This window comes from Anser anser (assembly GCF_964211835.1).
Source record: "Anser anser genome assembly, chromosome: 1".
Classification (NCBI taxonomy): Eukaryota; Metazoa; Chordata; class Aves; order Anseriformes; family Anatidae; genus Anser; species Anser anser.
The window spans coordinates 67,592,719-67,618,949 of NC_139720.1; the positions used below are offsets into that span (position 1 = coordinate 67,592,719).

General features: G+C 39.7%; 1 long non-coding RNA gene across 1 annotated transcript; it reads left to right on the top strand.

The window, feature by feature from the left end:
* The first annotated feature begins 1,208 nt into the window (after positions 1 to 1,208).
* On the top strand, positions 1,209 to 25,451 carry LOC310902432. Its single transcript, XR_014586720.1, has 3 exons — positions 1,209 to 4,583; positions 11,081 to 11,137; positions 18,288 to 25,451. It is a non-coding gene; the product is annotated as an uncharacterized lncRNA (long non-coding RNA).
* Positions 25,452 to 26,231: the final 780 nt, after the last annotated feature.

Sequence of the window (26,231 nt, forward strand, 5' to 3'; positions counted from 1 at the left end):
CACAGATTTTAGATTTTCACCTGTTTAATAAGAAATGTTTCTTCATTTCTACCTAGATGAATTGTTGAATGCTATTCTCTCTTACATTAAAAAAAAAAAAAAAAAAAAAAAAAAAGCTGAACAGTTTCTTTGGGTAATTCCTCTCGAGGTTTTGTAGGAATTAAGGAAATTAGGAAAAGAGGCCTATTTTTTCTGGCAATGGTACCAAAAGTAGATGGCATTTAATTCAGTGGGAAGCTACTGCATGCACTGAAGGATAATGTGCACAAGGGACAATGTAGCCCCAAAAGCACCGTAGGTAATACATGTGAATTGTGAACTCTGTTATGCATATTTGTAGAGCTGTGTAATAAGGCAATACTAAGTACAGTGCCTTGAAAGCTATGTGCATTAAATCTAATGGGTTTTGCCTGGAAAAAAATAACACTTTTATTTTCTGGCTTTCCATGAGACAGAGCAGGTAGCTGGCTACTTTTTTGTCAAACATGACCAGAAATAATATGCATTGATGAGTTGCAGTAGGCTTTCTTGATGTGGAGTTAGGTTTCTAGTAGAACTGTTCTATTTCCAACAACAGTAATGTTGGGCCTACAGTTCTTATTTCATTTTATTTTAAGGGCATTAGTCACAAGCATGAATCTTTCTCTCTCCAGAGCACAGATGGCTGGTACGTTTATTCAGATAATTATGACAAAGGAAGATCTACATGATTTTTGCTCTTGAAAAGAGAAAATATTAAACTATTTCAGTCTGTTTAATCAATAATAGTTCTGTTTCCTGTAACTACAGAAATCATAATGTGGAAATGAGTATTTGTCATAGAATGTATGTAATATTTAATTGCATTTTTCTAGTTTGATTCTACCAAGGAAGGCATTCCAAAGGCCAAAGCTTAATTATTTTCCTGTCATTTTATTTGAGACAGGCAATAAAGCAATTCTGTCAAACACCCCCTCCCCCCATCATTTCTAATACAATCCAATTTTGATTTCAAACATTGCAGAGTGACAAGTTGGCAAAAGTCACAAAATTGGTGAAGAGCTGAGATGGTCCCTGCTTAGTCATCTGGCTGTCTAGCAGAATGTGTAGTCCAGAATTAGGTGTGAAGACTTCCCACAAATCATGTTGTAGCTTCCTACAAAAATGTGAACACTAGCTAATAGTAAAAGAAACCATCTAGTTTTTGTGTGTGTGTTACCTTACAAGACATTTGAGAAGGTTAGGCTTTTTTTCCCCATTTTTATTTTGTTTAGTTTTGGGTGCTCTCTTGTATTTAGATAGCTTTCTGTGAAAGAATTAAGAGATTTTTTTTCTACATAAGGATAGAGAGGTGATTTTTCTTTTGCATCCTTGTCATTAGATTTGAGAAAAAATGATTGAATTTCTGCTTTTCTTGAGCAGTTCTCTTAGATTTCTGGTGCCACTGTTTTGTGTTAATTATTTAATGAAACAAGAAACTACAGCACAGTCCTCCTATGTACCAAGTAAGTTTTCTAACCACAGGGTAAAAGTCATGCTCACTCTCTACTTTAGGTCAACAAATACCAAACAAATTATACTGAGGAGAAGGGCTTAAAGAGAAGGCAATGAATTCTCCTTATGTGTATGGGGTAAGAGGGACAACATTAACTTTTCACTGTTCCTTAACCCTGTTTGGAGTAGTGCTTATTCTCCTTAAGTGTACTCTGCAAAGACCAGTGGGATCCAGGAACAGGGGTAGAAGAAAACCTGTTTATAGTTGCTGTTGTGCCTTTGACATACTTGGATACAAAACAGGCAGCTGAAGTGCTTTCTGAGGAGCACAGAAGCTCTCAGGTTGAGAACTTGATTTCAACAGGATTAGGCAACAACTGAGGAAAGATCTGTAGAGACATAAATTAGAGTTGCTATCTTGCCGCCTCTTTGTTTTTGGTTGAGGTGGGTGGACACAGTCGTAAGGTGAATTACCCAAGGTTCATTTGGCAAACTAACAATAGTTAATAATAGTCAGAAAGAGGAGCCAGGGTAACTCTACAATGCTGTTCTTTAACTACTGTCACCTTTTAAAAACAGTACTGCACTCAAAAATGAAGCCTTTCCTTGTAGTACATTAAGATATTTTTTCGTCAAAACATGTAAACATGAGGTTTTCCCAGGGAATATACATCTCTATCACTTTTCACAAAGTGCTGTCACGACAGATTTGAGTACGCAAAGCCGGGCTCCCACAGTGCACGTCTCTGTGTCACAAGGTGGCAGTGCAGAGTAGGTTTGCGTTGGGCTGGTGCAGGTACCTCCCTTGGTGTTGGGTGGAGGGCAATTTTTTTTCCTAAAGCAGCTAGTGATTTCAGCGTCCTTTCAGATGCTAGGTTTTCTTCAGAATCAGTCTTCAAAAAAATTTTAAAGACTTCAAAACTGCCTACAATTACAGCATGAAGTTATATTTTCTTGTAATGATTCTTGTGAAAGTCTATTTAAAATATTGCCATAGGCAGTATTTTGTACATATGTCAAAGATGGGGGGAAAAAACAGCAGAAATTGAGCAGTATTGGTAGTGGAAAATCTGGCCAATATCACCACAGTGTAGGCAAATACATCCCTAGATCAATTTATTCCATCAGAGTTGATAATTGAATGTCTTAATTTCTGTGGGGCTGCTTTATCATCTTGGACTGGCATTACAATGACAGGATTTACCATCAGTGGATTCAGGCAGTAGAGCATCAAGAGATACAGGGAAGCTGGAGAAAGTTGTATAGCTGAATCTCCCCAAGGGAATGCAGATCAGATCACCTTTGGAAGATGACAAATAAGAATTGTTGAAGCAAAGTACATAATAGAAATAGCAGTTTTTACTTGCTAAATCTTTGGGTTCCTGTGTGCAAGGTAACAGAAGCCTGGCTGGAAAATCCCAACCCTTCCTCAGACAAAGGAGGGACAGAGAAGGTTTTTCTCTTTGCTGCAGACCTTGCTCTGTCACAAGCATTCAAAACAACAGGATGGAAAAAAAAAATCAAGCCCAGTGAAATTAAGATCGGTGGATGTAGTTAGGGACCATTATGCCAGACTGCTAATGCTAGGCAATTGCACCAGCTGATTTTCCTGAGCTCAGAGGTGATGTCCTCTAACAGCACGTTTGTGTTCAAACTTGTGGCTCCTTTCTCTGCCCTAGCTCCCTGCTCTGCCTTCTCTCCTCTCCTCTCTGCCCCAGCTGTAGCAGAGAAGATGCATGGCAGAGTTTGCTTGTAATCTGGGCCACTATCATTGTAAACGATACTGTCAATTTGCTAATTTGTGACATTTACAATGCTGAAGAGCTGCACTCTTGGGCACATATTGACATTTAATTAGCAAAATTAATGTGTTGGCTAGATCTAAATATCAATTTATTAGGGCGATATGTGGGTAATCTGTCATGTAATGTATGTTCCATACCGTATTGAAGAAAAGAAAAAACAACCAACACTTCAAAAATGGGGGAGCTACCATATGGCCAGCTACTGTAGCGTAACAGAATAACAAGTATAGCTAATGTTTTCAAGCAAGAATGTGTCAGAGAATCCATTTAAATATTCACAGATCACACTGTAATTACCAGTATCTGTTTACAGATACTTTATATGGTTTTCCCCTTCTCACATTCCTCTACTTAATGTTGTATTGCACACTGGTTCCCAAGTCCAAAGGCTTTAGAATGGCTCAGCTCTAACAAAATAAACCTATTTAGGAGCGTTAAATAAAGCTTGACAAATCACTGTGGCTATTTGCTGTACACCCAGTTGAGCTCATCAGTTCAACATGTGTCCAAGCTATTTTCACTAAATAAGGGCAAAATTCTCCACTCCATTCAGCACTGTGTTTACTGCATGTCCTGACATCAGTGAAAGCCCTCTGTATGTTGCAGCCATAGACTGTGCAGCTGATGTTTCACTAATTGAACTGGAGACATTTACAGTGGGGGAGAAGTGTCATCTGCCAGGGACAGCCAACATGTTGGCCTGTGCTGGGCAATGTAGCCAGGTGATGAGGTGCTCAAGCTGAGCGAGAGGGACAGGGAAGTGGAAAGCTGTAGCAAAGCACAAGCACGATGACTTAGGCTAAATGCCTGCTGAACAGCTTTTCTGTGATTGTAAATGAAAGAGCAAGTTTGCTCAATGGTGGGCCTACTTAAGCAAAGCAAACTTGCTCGAGTGCTGCTCTGTAGGGGTCAGATCATTTAGAAAATGCAATGTTGGTGAGAATTGAGGACATCAGTGTGTTGAGTCCACTAATCTCCACCAACAACCTTATGCCATGGATTTTTGTTAACGTTGCAGAGCAACAAAACAATTCAAGTAAGCACCCAGAAGTCGTCTTGCTTATCTGAACTATAGCTGCATCTGCAAAACTGGACTGGAAATCTGCAGAGGATGTGCTGTTCATTAGATTTTTAATGTTTCCCTTTTCTACTCAGGCTGGACTGATGAGAGCATCCTGCCCTGGTCCCTGGTTCCAGCCAGAGCCAACAAGTGAGATGCATGTGAAAATGAAAGAGGTATATGGAGCAATAATAAAGTCCCTCTTGCCAAATCTGAAAAATGTCATCTTGGATTTCATGAAAGAGGTGAGAAAAACGATCAATCTATTCTGAATGTATCTGCTTAGGTTCAGCCATTCCTAGGACCTTGTTAAATGTTAATGTTTATACTCTCTTTGGCAGCAGATGTCTTCTCTTTCTAGTTGCAATGTCTGCTGCATCAGTAAACATAATGCAGATTACAAACAGACACTTGGGATTAGGACAGCAAGAGTGCTGTTGAATACCAAACACTGTTTGGAAGGGGTCTGGCCAAGGTACAAATTGTCGACATAACTTCCTAGAGGCCATCCAGCCCATGGAGAAATTTGTAACAATCAATATGATCCGTATGCAGAGAGTTAATCTAATGTATGTATGTTACTTAAAACTAACTGGGGAACTTGAGGTGAGAGAGGGTTTAAAGGTGTTATGTTTTTACACACAACTAGTCCTATATGTCAGAATTCAGCAAACCAGCTCTGTGTGATGTAAATTGGCATCTTGAATTGCTAAAATAAGTAGAGACCTTGAATGACGTTGTATCTGAATTATATATATTTTTTTCTTTCTTTGCATCTGAGTGGCTTACACCATCAATGGTTGAAACATTTCCCTTTTTTGATTCCATTTTGTCATTTTACAAAGCTCACCTGCTGTCCACTTACTTTTTCCATCTGCCTGGTTATTCTACCTGGAAAATACTTCCTCTTTCTTTGAGATAAAGGCAAATCCCTTTGTCTTCCTCACTAAATTCAGAGAACAAAGTCTTCATTCTCTTCCCTGAGGCATTCTGGTTTGATCAGCTGTGGTTTCATCAGGCACATCATCCGCCAGCAACTTTGCATGTAAAAGGCATGCTTATACTCCCTCAATCTTTAATAATTTTTGTTTGAGTTGAGAAATCCACTTAACAGGAAATGGCTGGCATAGAAAACAGGGAAGAGCAAGAAGAGTATTTCATTTATAAACATTTGTAAAGTAAATCTATTCTCCTGACTAAATAAACCTGACAGCTTATGCAAAGATTGTTGTGTTGTTGTTGTTGTTTTTGTTTGTTTGTTTGCTTGTTTTCCTCAGCTCCAGGGACCAAATTAAACTAAGGATTGTCACCCGCACCATCTTTTATCAGCAGCCCAGTTTGAAGAAGTAAATTCACCCTGTGGTATAAATTTTAGTAATAAATTTGCTCACGCTGGTTTTGATCATGTTTTATCAAAACCAAAATCAGATGCAAGATACAGAAAACATACTGTTATATGCATTTACTTTTGGCAAGATGTGTTTTATTATACACATGGCGAAACAAAATAAATGGCAACCGATGTCTTTATCCTATGCTGCCATTATTTTTATACTTCTGCAGCCACTGTAGGCATGATGGAGATCTGTAATGAAGGTCTGCTGCAACTGAAATCCTGAAGATTAACTGGGATATTAGTGTAAAATCAAACTGACATTGATTAGTAACTGCAGCATCTGGAGTAAGTTGGACTCAGAGCAAGCAGGTTTGTTTGGTATTCTCCCAGCATTACAAGTGCCGGGATGCATTTTTCAGTCCTGTCGGGAAACAAATGCCTTGAAGAAGTTAGAGAGTTTGTCTTTAGGAAGCTTTGCGCCAGAAAGCTGAATTTGAATGATTTCTGCCCAATTTGAATCTGGTTATTTAAATACAAAAAATCCAGCTGCACTACTGCAGGACTACATTATGACTTGCTCTGTAAAGCTTGGCCTGCTGCTTTTAACAGCATTTTACAATATTTGGTTCTCCCTCCAAAGTTTCTCAGAATGATTCTGGATGGAACAGAATGTGCATATAGAATGCATTAATGCACCAGATTCTATTTTAAGCAGTATGTAGCGCAACTGCTGCACAAGTGATGCTGTTGATGCTAAACAATGCCAGGCAGAGTGACCCCCAGCAAGTCCCCTTGCAGTGTTTTTGACTTTGTGCTGGGGACAACTCCCTGAATACCTTGCTATGTCACATTTGTCAGAATCTGTAAGAAGTGCAGCAACTAACCGTAAAGATTAGTATTAGTTCTTGCAAATTACAGTTTGAATCTGCACGGACCCAGTTTCCATCACTTTTTCTGAGATACAGAGCATCCTACAAAAGCTCCTAGAGCCTTCTAAAGCCAGTTTTTTCATGGAGAGCTACAAAAACAAAAGCCACCTGCAGTGTTGGGGTTAGACCTGAAAGCAGCCCCAGACTGGCTCACATCCTCTTGTGGAAGGTAAGGCTCAGGTACAGCATACAAACCAGTCCATAGGCAACAAATCCTCCACACACGGCAGCACATGCTGCACAGAGCCTAATGCATCAATAAGAATAACATTTGTGGGTCTTAATTTGTGAGCCAAGAGCTCCACTTCCCAGAAATGCTATGCAATCACTATGGGGATGAAACAAATGAGATTACTTCACTGGCATCAATTGGTATACCCACAGCATATACTGTTAGATTTCTCTCTGTAGAAGAAAGTCAGTCCACAGCTATTTGTGGTGTTTGGAAGGGGAAAGGGGGAATTACATATTATATGTTGTTTTCTATTGCTTTTGTTTTAAGGCCAAAAGAGGACATTATAATAATTTAATCAGATCTTCTGCACAACTCAAGCCAAAGAATACAGCCACTAATAGTGGCATCAAACTGAGCTTCTGGTCGGGTTGTATTTTAGAAAGACATCCAGAAAGAATGATGTGTTTTTGGAAATGGCTTGCCATCTGGAGCTGGGAGGACAGCACAGACAGCATGTGTTAGGGGGGAATAGATTAAAGGAATAGTTTAAAATACTCTTTTTTTTTTTTTTTAAATCCTGAACTTTGAAATATATTTAGATTTAGACAGGCAAGTAATTGTTTTAGAAATGAGTTGAGTGCTGCATTTAAAAATCAAATAATTTGGGGGCAATGTGGATCTAGGGAGGCCTGTTTTACAGAGGTGCCTTTCAAAGGGTGTGTGCCTATGTGATTCTCTAATGTCTGATGGGGAATGAGCAGGGGCTATATGCCATGGCAGGAAAAACAATAGTGCTGGTCCTCTACTTGGCTTCTTCTCTCTCTCTCTCTCTCTCTCTCTCTCTCTGTCTATTTCCATGTACCTCTTACTTGCTTGTCTCTCTCCCAAAAATGCCTACATACCCAAAACTTTTGAGGAGCAAGAAGGACTAAAGGTGTACGTATTTGCTTGCAACTGCTATTGCATTCTGGCTCTCTCTCACATATTCAGAGTGATAAACAGTTGGTATTGAAGAAATAAATGCTATAGACTTGGTAGGATTAACTCCAAGTATTCAGTGACTGGTGAAGTATGTGACCACCAAGAACTAGGGTAAAACTCAGGATTTGATTTTTATTTCAACTTAGGAAAAGAGCACAATTTTGTAGCTAGGTTTTGAGCTTCAGTGGGTGGTATATTTCCCCCTTCATTCCAAAACCAGAAATGTTAAATTACTTGGTTAAAAATGGAGATCCTCCTTACTCATATTGCTGTAGCTTTAAGAAAAATACTAAAATAATGTGTGAGCTGGCAACAGTCCAGTTTAGGACATAAAATGAAAAAGGATTTACTGTCCAATATGTTACAGTAGTCTCAAAAGCATTTATTTTTTTGGAAGATTTGGAAGATTAATCTTTGGAAGAAGGCTTGATCTTTCATGTTTCATCAAGTATTGAAAAAATTCAGAGGAGAGAGACATCAAAGAGCATATTAGTGCCACAGTTTAGGTAAATCAGCATATTTGTTGATCTCTTGTTTAGAGATTCTGCTTGTAAACAGTTCACAAAAGCTGTTTTCTACACCTTTCTAGCAGGTGCATCCCTTTCTTGTCTAATGGATCCAAGGCAGATTGTGGTTGAGCAGCCTTGCATTTCTAAGTTTATTTTGATTTGTGAGGACTTCAATGAACTGCAGCTAGCAGGAACACAGTATTTATGTCAGCTGTAACGCGTGGATTTTTAGGGATTCCGTTATTCCTCAGGGAGCCTGTGGCATTCTTGCCATGGACCATGTTTGAAACCAGAGTGAACCCTCATGTTTGTAGCTGCTGAGTTAAAGAAATGACTGCTGATTGATAGCAGGGAGAATTGGTAAGTATCTCCCATATCTGAAGCTGAAAAGAACAATACCATTACCACCCTCACAGTCCAAAGTTAGCAGCTCTGAAGTGACTGCTTTGCAGAAAAATTCCTTTCTTCCTTCCTTTTACTTTCTATAAAATAGTACAAGTAAGTGCATGGACCATAAAATGGAATTATTCACAGGGTTATTATTTTGTCATGGTTGGTTATTGGAAAGGAAAAATTGCAATGAACTTGCCTTTTTGTTAGTTTTATTATTGTTGTTGTTGGCTTTTGGTTTTAAGTCTCTAGTTAGAGGTTTTACAATTTTCTTGTAAAATAACTTGCATATAGTTTCATAACATTTAACTCTGAGTGTGAAAGATTCTTAATCCATCAGAATGACTGCTGCAGCTGCATTCCCCTTCCCTGAGAGGGCATTGGGTTAACTTGTTATTGCCAATTCAACTTGTCACTTGAAGGCATTTTGCAAAATTGGTTATTCTCTTAATATCCTCAGCACACATGATGTAAATGCCCTGGACAATTTAATATATTGATTCATCATTTTGCTGGCCTGTAGCTATTGTCTTCTGGAAATTTTTGATAGTACAACCTGGGCATGTATTGAAAGAAAACTTAATTGACTTTATGCTATTTCTAGCACAGGCAGTGAAATACAGGCAAGCAACCTCTTATTAGTGCATTTCACCCAAGCATCAGTGTCCTAAAATATGGGAACATGTATACAGATAAATAAGTATCGACAGAGCTCTTGCCCCAGCCCTCCCAGTGCTCCTTGATTACTTAGTTTCTTCCTGGCCCTGTTTTGGACCATTCCACTTAGTTCTGTTGCAGATAATTCTGTGGTGCAGTGGGCTCTTCCTGCACAGAGTGGATGGAAGTCAGAAAGTGCTTTTGTCTTTGTTCATACTATATTTAGCTGTTTATTTATAGCCAGTGTCCCAAGAATCGACTCTAGGTAACTATTAAGATGGAGCTAAATTCCCTGCTGATTGCTACAGCTTCCCTAAAGAAACTAGCACAAAAAACAACAGTGATACAATAGCATCAAAAACAAACAAAGAAACAAACAAACAAACAGTTCTGTGTTCTTAAAAAGAAAAAGAAAGAAGAAAGAAAATCTCTGTAAAAGTGCTGGTTTGTGACACCTTAAAAAATATGAATTAATTGGTCTTGTGGCATGTGTATCAAAAATGAGTCCTGAATTATTAAGAAATTCATGTGACCCAATTAACCCAAATTCACTTTACAAGTGGATGGATTCACAAAACAGTGCTAAATTTAAAATCTAACTCTGCTTCTTGGTTTGTTTGTTTGTTTCTAAATAGCTTTTCAGTGAAGGAAACTGCAATTAATCTGTTACACTTTGATTTTTTGTGAGGTTAGTATGCTGCTTGTAATCCTAAAGTCGCATTAACCTATAATCTTTCAATATTAAAATGCTGTTTTCTTTAAATAGGTCTATAGGAAAGTAAGCACCTGGCAGTCCCAAAGAAATTTGCTTAGAAGTGTGTTTCTTCCTGATGTGCTTCTCAGCAAGAAGCATCTTTTCTTATTTCTCAACTGTATTGTTGTCACTATATTAACAACTTACGAAAAGTGAATACTCAGCTGCTAGGCTTCATTAGAAGGTCAACCAATGTGATATGCTTCTATTTTTGGCATTTTTTTTTTTTTTCACATTGAAAAGCAAGCTTAGGTAGTCTCCGATGCTAGCTAAATTGAGGATCATAAGCCTCAGATGCTAGCCAAACTGAGGATTGTGAGCTTTGGCCAGGGTCCAATGCACAGTGTATGAACACTGTATGGAGATTGAGACATTGAGATTGGGAAAGTGGCCAGTGATTGGTGGATACAGCAAACAGGATCTTCTAACTCACTGCCTAATGCAGTCCCTTGCGGAGTGAGGGATTTTGGAATCTCTGTCCTTGGGCTACGGGGGATTCTGTGAGCTCCTTGTGCTCATGTACTGGATGCAGACATGCCCAGCTATAGTAATCTTCATATGTACGTAGCTGCAGCCTGGCTCGTGCAGCCAAACCAGTACACTGAGGCAATAGCCCTGCAAGCTTTCTTCCTGCAGGGTTATGTGGAAGGCTTCACTTGTTGTAAATCTGCTGGTTTTGTAACATCAGAGGCAAAATCAGTTTATGAATAGCATGCAAATTATGTCATACAAAAGTGACTGGTGACCAGATGATTCACTGGAAATGGATTCGTAGTTTTAGTGTTTGTCTATTTTTTCTTCCGGCCGAGCTGAGAAAGGGTTTATTGTAGGAGTCTGAGAATTGCTCACATCTGAGAGGTTTTGGATCATGTCTGCTATTCCCAAGTGTGTGACTTAGCACTAGAACAGGAGATCAGGCATTCCACCTCCCAAGAGCTGTTCATATTTCTGTTACTGCCTCTTTGTAGTTGTGGCCCACTCATTTAACGTCATTTTTCCCTATGATTACAGTGAGAATGAACGTTACTGCCTGCAGACTCACTGGAGAAAGGGAGGGAAGGAAAAAAGGTGGGTAATTTTTTCTGTTTACCATTTCTCAGCCACACTGCCAGAAAAGTAGAGAAGTCCAGCTAAAGATCTGCTTTCTCCTGCTCCTCACCTTAGAGAAGATGGGATTATGCATAGGCTTTTGGAGTCTCTCCAAGGGGCAACTCCCCATGTAGCTCCACTGCTCCCCTAGTCCTTTGCTGTCCTGATAAGCTTCAGTGCCAGAATGGAGCAGTAATCTCTTCCTAGGTGCAGTTGCCTGCTCTCTTCTTCCCCCGGTTAGTGTCACTTTAGGTGGTGGCATGTGACTTGTTCAGTTTGGAAACCAGAGATTCCTGAAGAGTGGCAGAGCAGGCTGAAGTAAGGAAAATAACGTTAAGTTCTCTCTAGTGCTGGGGGTGCTGATGACATTACTTACAGCAGTCCTGTGGGTACAGCCTGTGTATCCACTATGAGTTGTTGCAATGGATCAATCTCTTCTCCATTCCAGTGAACACTGAACATTGCTGTCATAGGTTAACAGCTGTAGTGGAGCTGGATACTGAGACTTACTTAAGAACAGTCGAGGTCAAACTCTTACCCTTCTTGATTATCTCTCTCATTCTCATGCTCCCCTATCACCGTTGTGTTCACTTGGTCTCATTTTTCCTTCTGTATGGGGAGATTGTTGTTGATCTGGGAAGGTTGGACAAAAAGTCATGTTGCTTCATGCTGTGCTGTTGCTTGCAGGTGTCAGTCTTAGCTGCTAATGGCCAACACCCCTGGGTCTCCCCCAGCATTCATATCCACTCAACTCTTTGATGTCACAGATCTTCCCCCACTTCTATGATCTTTCCTCCACCTGGAATCTTCACCTTCCTATTTCCAGGCCCATTTCTTCTTTCCAAGACCACTGTTTCTCTGTGCAGCATCTCTTCTTGTTGGGCTCCTTTCTGAAACCATAACCCCCTGATTTTGCCAACGTTAATAGTAAATGTGAAGAAGCACAACATGTGATCAGACTTCTAATTGGTGCTCCTGTCTTATGTCTCTCCCTTAATTGAAAGACATTCTACTTTGGTTTAGTCCAGGTGTCTTCAAAATTTACAGCCTGGCTGCATCTATTGCAACTAGCAAATAGCAGGCTTCTGCTGGGGAGTTCAAAAGTTCAGTTTTGGATGTTCACCCACCTACCCACCCACATAGACCCAACTGTTTGCTGCCTGCTAGCTTAAATTGTGAACACTTTTTTTTTTTTTTTTTAACCTATGACAATTATTCACTTAGTTTTGTATCCTACCTTACCTCCTCATAAATTAAGTAAGAGTAGGGGAAAGTGAAACTTCAAAGTTTATGAAGATGTGCAGGGAGAATGATGGAGAGATCACAGGTTCATCATTAATGTTACCCAGTCTGGCATATGCACACAACATCAAACAGTGCAATGAACTGCAGAGAAATACCCTTCCTCCATATCATAACTGACATATTCTAGCTAACATCTGCATATTTTAGAGAGATGTTAGTAAATGTAAAGAATCCAAATTTGTAACAGTTTTCATTTAGTATCAACTATCTGGAGATAGTTTTCTGTTTTCACTTTCTGCCCTTTGGATTTCTCCCATTGTCTCCATGATGATTGAACCCTCTAAGAGTAAAAACCAGTTTCCTCTATCAGTTCGGTTTGGCAGCTGCAGCCTGTTTTAATAATGTGCATTGTCAGGATGCTCGGGTGTTTTATTTCTGCTGTAGAGAAAAATGTAGCATAAGTGAGAATTTGATTCAGAAATTTAATTTATTTCTTCTTTACTTTTGCTAGGTTGGTGGTTTGTTTTTCGGATTTTTTTGTTCAGTTGGTGAAAAAAGCGTGCATTCCAGAAGCGATATCAATGTTTGTAGGGCTTAGGCTGGCTTCTGGCAGTGACTGCAGTGAAAGAAGTAATGCTTCAGAGGCAAGAGGAAAACCCACAGAACGAACCTTATATAAAACCTTAGTCACTACTGCTGTAAGCCACTGATGTATTTAGTTGCTGAATCTGAAATTAAATATGAGTGGCATGATACATGAAGAACAAAGAACTATACCATTATCTCTTAACCATAATTGTAATTTACGGACAAACAATTGGCTTTTATGTGGTGATGTGGTAAAACACAACTTCATTTTTGGCTTAGCCTGTGGATAACTTATGCTGACTTATATGTCACCAAGGTGGCTCAGCAACGATCACTCTGTGTTAATGCCAATCACATTTTTTAGGCCAGAGGTTGTTTTTTTTTGCATACAGAGGTTATTCTGCAGTTTTCCACCTCTGGTTATGTAACCAGTCAGTCTTACAAAGACTGACAATAATCTTTCGATCTCATTTTAAAGTATTTCTTTTCTTTCAGCAAAGACTCCATCCAAACCCTATGGGTTTGGCTGCTTGCTCTGACCTTTTGTATTTCTTCAGTTAGGCGAGCGATGAAAGTATATGCCTTATTTCCAGCACTTCTGTATGAAATGCATTAAAAATCCTTTCTGTGACTTCAGTGTCAGTGCAGTAGTAGAGATCCTACAGGGACATTCATGGAAATGTTCCATTGTGCTCTGGGCAGATGGTATGGGTGTATGTAAGAAAAACAAGTTCCTGTCCCTGTTTAGCACCTGCTGCACCCTGAGGATAATGGTTTCTTTGGAAGTAATTGGAAGGAATGACTTTATCAACCAGCTTTTTGAATTGTATTTTTCTCCTCATAAACTCCTGTCAGAGAACATGCAGAGTAAGTAATTAGAATCGCTGCTTTGTAGCAAGTTCCTTGAAGATGCTTTTATAATTAAGATGACACATGGTGATTTGTGGCAGTTAGTGTGTAAAAGAGGCCATAGATATTCCACTGACCTTCAAAACATAGTTCTAGCAAGAAAAAAAAAAGAACACTGAAATTTTCTCAGTTTGGGCAGTCAGGACAAGCAATTAGAACTGCAGGAGGCATTGTTTTTTAATGCAGGGTAACAGCAATGGCCTGATCTTTAATGACAATGAGTGTTTGTGAGAATTCATATTTCTGAAGCATTTTGGCTACATGCATGCCATAGGTACTTAAGAAGATAGGAATATCTGAAATTCAGAACAAAAAGTTCCTCAGCAAAGAGCAGGGCCGGATTGTGAATGCCCATGTTTCTCAGACTCTCTGCATTAGTTTCAGTGAACTTTGGATCAATCTTTTCCAGACCATTTTTACTCAGATGTTGTTCTATCCAGCAGCATTGCACAGCCTAGTCTACCTAGACGTGTCTCCTTCTGTGACAATCCATATGTATAGGTGACTTAGAGAATAATCAGGTTCCTTGATGGTAGCTTGCTATATTAGAGTGCACTTTTAACAGCTGCTACAGTGATGGTCAAACTGCAAATTTATTAACCATTTTTTACTGGGAGCTTATTTCTGGAGGTGCCTTTATTGCCAGGTGTTTTGATCCTCATTCCTTTCTTACCTGGCAGAGTTGAGGGGGTGAGAAGGGAGGGAGCTACAGTGAAGGCTGCAGTGATGGTACAATAAATGTGATATATTTTGTATTCATGACTATGCAACCTGCTTTGGATAGATGGAAACAGTAGTCTTGTCTATACTATACATTTATTTTAGAGCGTATACACCAAACATCTGCTTTGAAATTCTAAGGAAGAATGGTAGATCTTACCCTTGTTTTAAACAAAGTAGCAGTAGTCCCCATCCAAAGAACAATTTGATGGTTGTTCTGATAGTTATGCTGGTAGTAATGGAAATTGTGGCAAGTCTCAGAATAAAATCTGGAAGCCCGTGACCATAACTTGATTTTCTGCGCAAGGCAAGATCCAATATTTTAGTTCTTTCAGCCTGGCATCAGTCACTAATAACAACTTTTAAGTGCAAGAAAGCTTGCATTATATACTTTGCAAAAAATTCTGGAGAAAGTCAAATGGTGTGGCAGGTTTGGCTATAGTGGGAATCTGAATTAAATGCTAATAAGTAGGATAGCACAAGATTTTCATTTTAGTATGGTCTACATTTCTTGAAAATTTGGGTAAGTGATCAACATAAACCCATCAGTGAAGTACTGAGACTTCATCACAACAGCAGCTGTTTTATTTGAATAGATTCCCAGCTTCCACACCAGGCTGCTTATTTCTGTCCAGTTTACATGGGATATCTCCCGGTAGAAGCACATTTTATGGGATTCACACTGCATTTGCAAGCACATTTTAGGCTGAAGAGCTGCTTGTGTGGAGAAACTAGTACTTCATCAATGACTCTGTAAAGCTCCTCTGGACATTTCTTACTCTCAGTTCAGTGCTCTTGCTGCAAAGTGCCAATAGGCAGCAGTAAAGACAGCTTGAAAGTGTATTAACTCCTTGAATACTTTATTGATTCTACAGGGACAGAAGTCACCAACCACTAGGCTCTGTTGTGGCTCCTTTCAGTTCATCCTTGTTTTTTGCACAAGTATTCAGCTTAGAGAGGACACTCCTTTCTCTCCAGTGTTCATACTAATAGGATGCTGTGAACACAACATTTTGGGATGCTTGGGTTGGGAGCTTTAGTTCAAACTTGTTATGAAACAAATTCTAAACTCCCTTATGCAATCTTTATTTATTTATTTATTTATTTTCTGAAAGTGGTGCTGCTCTGAGCCAGTAGTTAAAGATAGCTTGTTATTTGGGATGCCTTCAAGTTTGTCAGTTTACAGGCTTATCAGCTACTTTCCTTTGATATTTACTTCTGTTGGATATATATCTAAATACTACTGTAAAAAAAAATAAATCTCAAACAGCTCCTATTTAATTTTGCTTGGATGGTTTCCACCCTTGACTGTATCACAGAGCTGCTTCAGTTGAGGAGGGTTACCTAAGATTCACTTTGAAAGCTTTATGGAAATCAGACTTTGGAGGCATTTCCCCTGGTGAGATAAATAAACCACTTACACTGCTTTTGCAAAAACAACCTTTGGTCTAACAGACCTCTTTCTGTCTGCTGGAGAAAAACAGTCTTGGAGCTGCAGCACCAGAGGAAGTGATAAACTGGGAAGGTCAGCAAAATAAGCTGTTGTCTTGAATGGTGCTTTTGTACCTGAAAAAGAGGTCGGGGTGTGCAGAGGACAGGAAGCAGGAAGAGGGTAGGAAGCAGAAGAGGGTGAAAGGTATGAAGGAGAAGATGACCCCTGTAAGAAGTACAGGCTGTGGCATGATCTTGTTGAAACCAGTGGCTTTGTGTACAAGGACCCTACGTGCAGTTGTATCTCCTGCTGAGTGGAGAGGCCTACCTCCACCTGAGCAATTTCTGAGCAATGAAAGCCTATGTCAGCGGTAAGCTGTGAAGCACTGGCTCCCCTTGTGCTTCACATCCAGGTTAACACATGGTCATTTCATTGTGAAACTGCTCCTTGTCCAGACAACAATGAATTATGACCAATAATATACATTTTTTACGCCTTTTTGCCAGGACTGGGTCATTTGTTGCTGCTGCTGCCAGTTGTGCAGACATCTTCCTGGCAACTAAGCATCCCAGAAACTTTGCCCAGATTTCCAGCCATTTCGTAGAAGAAACATGGTTTTACTTTAACTTTGCAGTGTTGTCCTTTCAAATAAGGATGTAATTTAAAATTACAACCAGTAGCTTTCCAGTCTTTACAGCTGTGAATACCAGACTGGTACTGGGTGAATTTAGTGTTCCTGGTACCATTGCCCAGCTCAAGGCTTTGAAATCAAGGGCTATATTAAGAACTGAAAAGATATTTTAGAAGACCTTGGAGGATGTAACATTTCAGGACTGATTAAATAGAAAATATACTGCAAAAGCAGAAGGAGTACAAGATGGGAAAGCTTCTAATCAGGTGGGAATATAGGAAATACAAAAGTTCACATACTTCAGACAATCCATATGCATGCTTTCTTATTTATGAGTTTGCTTTTAACAATTCCTTATTATGGGTTTAGCCTTAATCTTTAGATTTCCTTTTGAGACCCTATTCCCGGTCTGAACTGCTTCAAATCTGCACTGAAATCAAAGAGGAGGACAATGTGCACTCTGCTTTGTACACAAGCCTTCTCTTTGGTTAATCATTTCAGTGTAAGGGGAGAGGGGAAAAGCTGATTTGTTTTGTGTTTTTGTGGGCACCACATTCATAAAATAAGACTTAACTATTTAGGACTCTGTGGTGGAAGCACTTAGACTTTAACTCCAGTTATGCTTCATTAAGGGTAAAGAAATCAACATTCAGTTTCAAGAAGAAATCTTATTCTCTCTGTGCTTTGATTGCTTATTTCTAAAAGAGAGATAGTAGTAGTCCCTATCACACTGGGAAGCACTAAAGTAGTGCCCAACAGTTCATGGCACCCAGATGCCTCAAGCATGGGAGCAACAAAAACACCAATGACAGCAGGCTAGAGTTAATGCTGAGGATAGTCAGCTTTTTGGCTCTGCCCCCACTCTGTGTTCGTTGGAATATATTGTATGGCCCTGCACCCAGCCTAGTCCTTTTCTGGGACAAGGATAACTGTGAAGATGCTGCAGACCATGTCTGGCTTGTATGTAATTACATGCTGACTTGGAAAGAAAAGATTGGATTTCTCCTTAAAGGGAATCCTCAGTTGTAGGAGCACAGAAATAAATCTGCTGCTATTCAGGCTGAAATTATAGCTGCTGTATGTTAGAAAGGAAGCCTGTCTTCTCCACAGTGGCTGGAAAAAGGAGTGGGAGCTCTCTCAGATCAGGGCTGTTCTTCTCAACCACCTGGCAGAGGTGGTGACTAAGACAAAATAGCCTGAGAACAGTGAAGAGAGGACTGAGGTGGCCTTGAAGGGTGGGCCTTCACATGGTGGGATGAAGCAGAGGAAAAGGAGAACTTAGACTGGCTGTCAAGAAACAGATTTCAAACAAACTGTGGAAATATTTCTTGCTTGAGTGAATTAATGACGGAGCTTGCTGCTCCCTGTTTTGTGGAGGCAGGAAATTGGTGTCTGTCTATGGATGTGAGTCAGGGGTGGTTGATTTGCTCAACAATATTTCATTAGCGTGTGTTTAAAAAGTAAAAATTGTAGGTTTTATATAACTTCTGCCTCCTCCTCCTCCTCAAGATGTTATTTCAGAAATGCCCAGAGTCTAGAGTGCATGGGGAATAAAAATGACCTTAAATGAATAAAAATGACCTTAAATGTCTATTTTATATCAGTATTTCCATAGGTGTTATGAAGGTCGTGGAAGTCATATGGCTCCTGAGGCAGGGTTGCTGACTGAGCATTTGCCAACCCTTCCACATCCATATCCCTCAACCTGTCTTACATGCACAGTGGAGCAAATTTGAGGGGAGGAATGGAAGAAGATGCTGCTTTTTCTGGCCTGGGATGACTACTGCCTGTGTGCTGAGTTGTTCTCCTTCTGCACAGTAGCTGGAATGGTTTCTGGTTCTCTCTCAACCCTGCCCAGCTGGGATCCTTCAGCATCACCCATGGGGTGGTGTGAGTGTACTTACCACACAAGCATAGAACCACAGAGAAGTTTCCCTCTTTAGCTTGACTTGAGCTGTTGAGGCATGAGAGATTTGCTGGAGAACATTTGGCTATGTTTTCCTCACAGGGTTTCTTTAACAACTTGAGAATGACCCAGTGTCAGGATGCACAGGGACAGAAGTTATTCTATATCCTCTGGGCTGCAAGGTTAGTGTTGAATTAACAAAGTTTGGCTTTGTGTATAACTACATATAGCAATTATGTGCTTCTAGCTCTGCATGATTCCTCCATCTGTTGTAACTGCCACAGTTTATAAATAAGTAAATAAATAAGGGCTTATATTGCTGTGAAACTCTTCTTTGATACAGATATAGACACAGCATTGGAGAACTTCTGTAAAAAGCTGTTTGTGCTTTTTGTTTTGTTTTGTTTTCCAAACCACAGCATAGCTGACTCCCCAGTAATTCCCAAAACTATTAAAAATACTACAAAGGTACTTTAGTCTTCATGAAAATGATGTATATGAAAAAAATACCTGCGTTAGACTTGTCTGTCTTTTGTCTGTGAGGAGTGGAAACTTTTCCTGTTATTCCTTCTCTATTTGTGTGTGTGTGTGTGAATAAATTCATATTTGTATTTATGCATTCATATATATGAATATAGAAAAATTATATGTATGTAAAAACACTAAGTAAAGCACTTGAATGTCACTATTACTCAGCAATGCTCTCTCATCTCTGTCTTTTCCTTGTTTAGTTCTGTAACATTTTCTCCCCACAGTCTGCCTTCTGAAATGGGAGTGCATTGGGATCCACTTAGTTGACTTATCTGTAGTTATCCCTTTAGACATTTGTAATTCACTCCCCAAACATTGGAGGAGTGCAATTAAATTATAGAACTGCAGAGCATTACTGGCCAGAAGCCAGACTGTACTTCAGGGGAATTCATCACAGCTCATAAGGTAAAGGAGGGCTGGTCCAATCCACAGCTGGATGTTAAAACCTCCGAGGAACACCCAGGTGCTGAGGAAAGTGGGTCTGATGATTTAACACCTGTCTTTCTATGCACAGAGCTGTGCCTGCTTGGTGTGCTAGAGATGCTGTTTCTTAGTAAACATTAAACCGAGGTTTTTCTGACATCGGTAACTCACTATCTTCCAGCTGAAACAGCTTTGGTTAGCTGAAGGCAAGCCACAGTCAAAGCCTCTGAAGCAAAATAAATGGAAGTGTATATTTTCTAAGAGGCTGTATCTATAATGCCTACAAAACAGTAAGACACTCAGTCCTTCCTTAATGTTAAGGATGCAGAATGGGGAAAACAAAGCTACACAGTTATATAGCCACATCCACAATATTGATCTCTCAGGGTAGTTATTTGGAGCCTGCACTGCAGCCAGGTTCTGATCAGATACTTCCACTGGGGCTTTGTGAATTATATATGTGCTTTGCACCATCTGAATTCACCACTTAGTCCCTTCTGTTATCCTCATTTACTCTCTAGCATTTACCATGCTTCACTGAAACAGCTTCACAAAAGCAAGTGGAGAAATTTGTATGTATGAGAGAGTGTTTTGATAGCAAAAGATTGATGAGCCTGACTTCTTATTTTGTAGATGTGTGGCAACCCTTCATTTCATTGGGTTTGTCACTGTTTCTCAGCTCTCCAGAGAACTTTGTTGAGTGTCTCTTTAGATCGTCTTCTCAGCAGAACTACTTTCTGGGCTCTTCATAGAGTAGAAACTGTGGAGTAAAATGCGCCTGTTGAAAGAGTGAGATGTAGTACACTGCAGATGTGCAGCATGAATTGTGGATATGGAAAGGAAAAGCCTGGCAAGGCAGCCACCCTTCCTGAGGTTGCCAAGAGAAAACATCAGACTGCAGTTTGACCAGTCATCTACACCCCTCATCTCAATTACTAGCTCTCTGCTTTTGAGATCAGTCGATAAAACAGCTTCTACTGTAATTTCCCCATCGTGAGGTGAGTGCTGCCTCAAGCAGCAGAGCACCAGTGACAGGAGCTTCATCCATTTTCTTCACTGGCTTATCTTATTCACACACTGACTAGACATGACCTCTGTTACCATTTGGAAACTGGAGAGATGATAACTCCCAGTGCCTCTTACTCTCATTAAATCCTTCCTATTCCTCTCACAAAGTCAGTCTGATGTGGGCTCTCTTCTCATTTCTCCATTTCTGACTCTGGGGCTGGAGCAAATGTTTTTCCTTCTGGTGCCATCTAAGTACACACAGTCCAGCTCAATTTTCAATACAGAGTTAAATCAATTCAGTTGTGTGGAGATGTATTTTGTACCTTTGTTTGATTTGCTTTATCTTCTGTTTGCGTGTTCTTCTTTTAAATAGCAAGAGGCCGTGACGAGCTTAGGTTATGGCCTGCTGCTCAGCTGGGACTATCTCAGCTTATTTTTTTCTGCTGCCCTCACTTAATCTGATTTGTGGAGTTCAGAATAGGTTGACCTTGTTGGTTGCAACTTGAGATAAATGGCTCTCACTCCCAACTGTGGAATAAATTCTCTTTGTGACCCCCTATACCCTTTTGACTGCTCTCTGAAATGCATATAGGTCTAATTCCCTTATCTGGTTAATCATACAGTGACCGTTATATTTGCTGTATTCTTAGCAAAATGGGAGACTTACTCATATTTTTGTGTATTATAATGTAGGCTGTGAACTGAGTTGGTTAAATCCAACCAAAAATCTGTACTGAACTTGTCCATAGCGCCCTTGAAAACAACTAATCTGGCTTGCCACCATGCTCTGAAACAGACTACCTGCAGTCTCATGGAAGACCTCTGTCTTGCTGAATTTCACTGCCAGGTGCATGAACAGCTGTGTTACAAACAAGAAAGCCTATCCAGGGGAAAGGGATTACAGTCATAAAGTTGGGGCTTAAGAAAGGCAGTAGGAATGGCAACAGAATGTAAATGGAATTCAATAGTAAGTATTTCTTTGCTCCATATGTAGTATTCCTGGCAGTAGATTATCCAGATCCTTTCCTCTTTCACTGGAAAAGGTGTCCCACTAGTAGCAGTCCTTTGCAGTGCGTTACCTCGCTCATTAATCCAGCCTTACTTGGGATGTGGATTAAAAGGATACCATTGATCTCAGATTTATTTGCAATTTGGTCTCTATTCTCTGTGGATCCCTTTTTATGGCTTGGCCTGTAAATTCCCCTATCCAAGCCTTTCCTGCTGAAGTTATATGCCTGTTTAAAAAGGAGTGCCAGTTTCATGGAGAGTAACAGAGGGTTCTATAACTGCATTTCCCTTGGTAGGGTGGTAAAAGGATTGAAATTCACATTAAAGAAAAAAAAAAAGGATAAGTGTTATTAATGTCTGTTAAAGAGTTTTTGGAGTTAGTTGCACGTTTTTATGCTGTGCAGAGGGTGTGGATCTCAGACACATACCTGTGTTCAGCATTGCCTCTGGGCTGCTACATGCAGGCCTGCTAACTTGGCTGGAGGGGGTTTTGGATTGCAAAAATCTTTATTCTGGCTTGGATTTTGTACAAGTATTGAGCTTCCACCTCTCAGTTTTAACATAGTAATGTTTAGGTGTTTGAGGCACCCTTGCAGGAACTTACTTGAGCCTTGGTCTATGGTTTAATTTGAACTCAATAACTTCATTCACACCTTGTCATTTTTATTATTATTATTTATTTTCTACTGACACATGATTCCTTGGTTGTTTTTCCTCCCCTGATTAACTTGCACATATCCTGTGCTCTTTGGTACTGATTGCTTTGAGTATAGAAGCCTGTGGTTCCCTACATAAGACACCATAAAGTTTTCTAGCCTGTAACTGCTGTGTAGATGCTTGTATATTACCATTTTGGACACTAATAAAAATACCATCTTCACTTCTTTCTTTAAAGATAACCATCTCTGTTATTCCTAGTGAGACGTGTGAACCTTCAGTAATGCTCAGCCCTTTGGCGTTTGTCTGTGACCAGGCTGACAAATTGACGTCATTGGGCTTTGGACCATTCCATAACAGGGGGCAGTGTCTTCTATGCACCCCAGAGTTTGCCAACATCACTGAGAGGAACATCTGTTCTGCAGGGTTTTGATGGCTGGCCACCTCTTGGTTGGGAACGCCATGCCACAAGGTGGTAGTGCTGCTCAGGTGACAGCCTTTGGTGAGGGCTTTCCCAGGAAAGAGGCAAGTTTAAATTCATAAGCAATTTTCAGCTGTAAACTGATCTGAAAAAGTCAAGTAATGTAATCTCGTCTTCTCATTTGATTAACTGTGGAAATTATGCTACGTGAAAAACACTTAAAGGTGTACTTCGGGGTCTATGAACTTTATGCCACAATTATGTATTTGTATTTCATGCCTTTTTTGAACTGAGTGTACTCTTCTTAATATAGCACAAATGCACTGTGCCTCAGAAAGATGAAGATATATTTTTTTAGTTTTACCTTTCGGAAACCCAATGAAATTTTGCAGTGATGTTTTTAACCTTCAAAACATGTAACTAGCGAAATGTAGGCAGATACGTCTGTGAGTTTGTTTCTTCAAGTACATAACACAAGAAACAAATGATACATAATATTACTGTGTCCCCCAATTTTATTTTATGACTTGTTCTAGGTTATTTTTTATATCCAGGAGATATATGGGCAAGAATTCAAATATTTGTTCAGGGAATCTCAGTGAACTGTCTAAAGTGAAGGGTGATCTTTCCTCTGTTTCCATTTTCTCCAATAAGCTGTTTCACATATTTCAGATTACATAAAATGGAAAAATTCTCTTCTTTGGGGTTGTTTTATTGACTTCTTTGGGTGCATACCAGAGACAGATTGTTCCAAACTATTCTTTGCTGAGAACCAGCTCTGAAAGCACTCAGCAAAAGGGCATGTGCATGGGTTTTCTGCATTATTATTATTTTTAATTAATCTTGTACGGGAAAAAGACCACTTTACTTTGTTTAACATCTAACATCTTGTGGGATAAAAAAAAAAAAAAGTAATCTTCAGGCTTGTGAGAGTTTATCAAGAATGGTCATTTTTCTTTTTTCCTTTCCAGCCACTGCCAAGAATCTTTGTCTGTTCCCTTCTCCATTCCCTCTGCATTCAGTCCACCTGTGCAATGCTCCATTATTTCTTTGAATACAGTGAAACTTATTTTCTTAATCTATTTTGATATCCTATTTTCATAAGGCAGGAGGATTTGAATTTATATGGTCTGCTGAGCTCCATTGTGTTTCCCTACATAAGATGTCTTCCTCCTCTGCAAGCAGGCTGTTTAGCCACCTTCCTCCTTAGCCACCTTCCTCCTCGCTGTGGTTCGTTCTTCTCTGGTTACAGCAGTTGTTTCCCAGAAGGCAGCTGTGGAGCTCCATGATTCAAAGACAGTATGGGAATCTCTGGGGCAGCCAGCAAAGTCTCTGCAACTGAGGTCCCAAAGGGAAAGCCATTTCAGGTTGTTCCCACAATCCTGCAAAAACACTTTCTCTTGGCTAATTATTTTCTTCAGGGCTTGCCTTCTCTGCTCTTCTTCAAAAGCCTTTTTCTTAAAATCAGGAACTGTTGTACCTAATCCCTCCATCATGATTCTTTTATTTCTCTGTGCTATTTTATACTACTTCGGCAGTATAAATTAATTTTCAGACTTGCTCAAACAGCTAGTGAAAGGGGTCGCTTAGGCTGAGTATGGAAATTTTCTGACCTGGACTTTGAACTCTGCTTAGTTTACATGTTTGCTGGCATGTGAATCTAGACATCAGTATAGCTCGACCTGGGTCTTGCTACACAAGTTTGGTCTGAAAAGGATCCAAATTAGAGAGATGTTCAGACCTAGTGTTTCAAACCATCTCATGGGAGATACATGTTCCAGCTGTGAAATTTGGAACATTGTTTGTATTCCATTTTCTTTCCACAGTTTTGAACCTTTCTCTAACAACAATAAAATTCAAGCAAAAAGACACAGGAACAGAAACATCATCATCTCTATATTCTCTCTCTCTCTGTCCCTCTCTCTCTCTCTCTCTCTTTTGTTTTTTTTTTTTTAAATTCAGGCACCTTGCTACCAGATAGACACAAGCACACTCAGTACACAATCCTTGCACTGATGGAAAGCTGAAACTTTCATGAAATCACTAACACATGCGTTAACCAATAATATGTTTCTGGCCAAATTCTGCATGTCCAGCATTCTGGGCCTCACTGCAGTTACACTGAGGAGAGTGCTGGCCCCAGAGATTCTTTTCAATGCTGATTTGAAATTCAAGAGCTATAACTGATTGTCAGCATCTTCTTCAAGCCTCGGTTCTTCCTGCTGTTTCTTTTAAAAATATTCAAGACAGGAATTCTTGTAAATTCTGTTTTATCATACATCAAAGCATTAGCCATGCTACTCTACTATTTTAAAAGATGAAACCAGAGTAAAATTATCTAGAAATTACCCAGAGAAAAGTTCTAGGGAAAAAAGTGCCAAGTTCATAAAGATACATATGGGTATCTTAAATTCAGACTATTCTATTCAATTTATAGTGAAATTATAAAATGAAAATTGTTTGGAAATATATGTGCAAACAAGACCTCACAGGTAAAAGCAAATTTTGAAATTCTAAATATTTGTCACTTTTCCAGTTATAATCCACCATTTCTCTTTGGCCTATTTCTTATCTTTGCTGATTTGCTCTCATCAATTCCACTAACTGGTCATGAAACACATTTCATATGTGAACCCCAAAAAAAGGGAATATGTCATTTGCCCCATTTAAGAATAAAAACCAGGCTCAGAGAGAGCTGAAGTGACTTTACTGAAGTCACATAGTAGGAAGAAGACTCCAGGACTCCTGCCTTTAGACTCTCCAGAATCTATAAACAGCAAAACAGCAACATATTGGGGTTTGTCTTACTCCCCCTCCCCCCCCCCCAACCCCAACCCCCCCCAAGGTTAGTTACTGCACATTAGAGATCTAAAACTTTCACTGTATCTTCACATTTATAATAGAAGAGAGACATGGGAGGAAAAGTGAGGGTGGAAACCATGTCCATGATACAGTTTTCTGTGGGATTTAATGGGTTAAGGAAGCAATACTTGACCTTGAAATGTAAGAGGAGGGGACTGTGTTTATCTTTCTTTTATTGTCTAGTAAAACTTTCAAAGCCTTGTGTACTGCAAAGAGCTGGCAGAGTAACTACAACACAGACACATTTACCTTCACCTCTGGTAACCTAGCTCTGTGGTTGAAAAGCATGGCAGCAGACCATACTGTCTCCTATTATGGTTTCTTCATCTCAGTAGTCTGAATCGACTTGAGTAGTCTCTTTTCAGTGTGTAATAACATGCAGTCTCAGCCACCTAGGGTGAAATTCCCTGGATGGAGAGAGTCCATTTCCAATAAATAGCAGAAGAGGTCAGAGGTGTGACTGAGGTGTACTTGAAACAAGCAGGTCAACTTCATTAATAAGCTATGGCTCAGGAACCCTGATGGCATCAATAAGCATTACTGTCTTTTCTCTTTAAATGAGCAATCAGAGCCTGATGCCAATGTAGATGGGAGTTTTATAGCAGAACCCAAAGCAGACTCCTGGTCTTTCAATTCCTAGATACAGCTCTTAATATTTCTTTGTAGCTTTAGATGAACTTGAAAGAGGTCTGTTCCTTTCTGCTGAGAAATAGTTCTTGTAAGCCATCACTG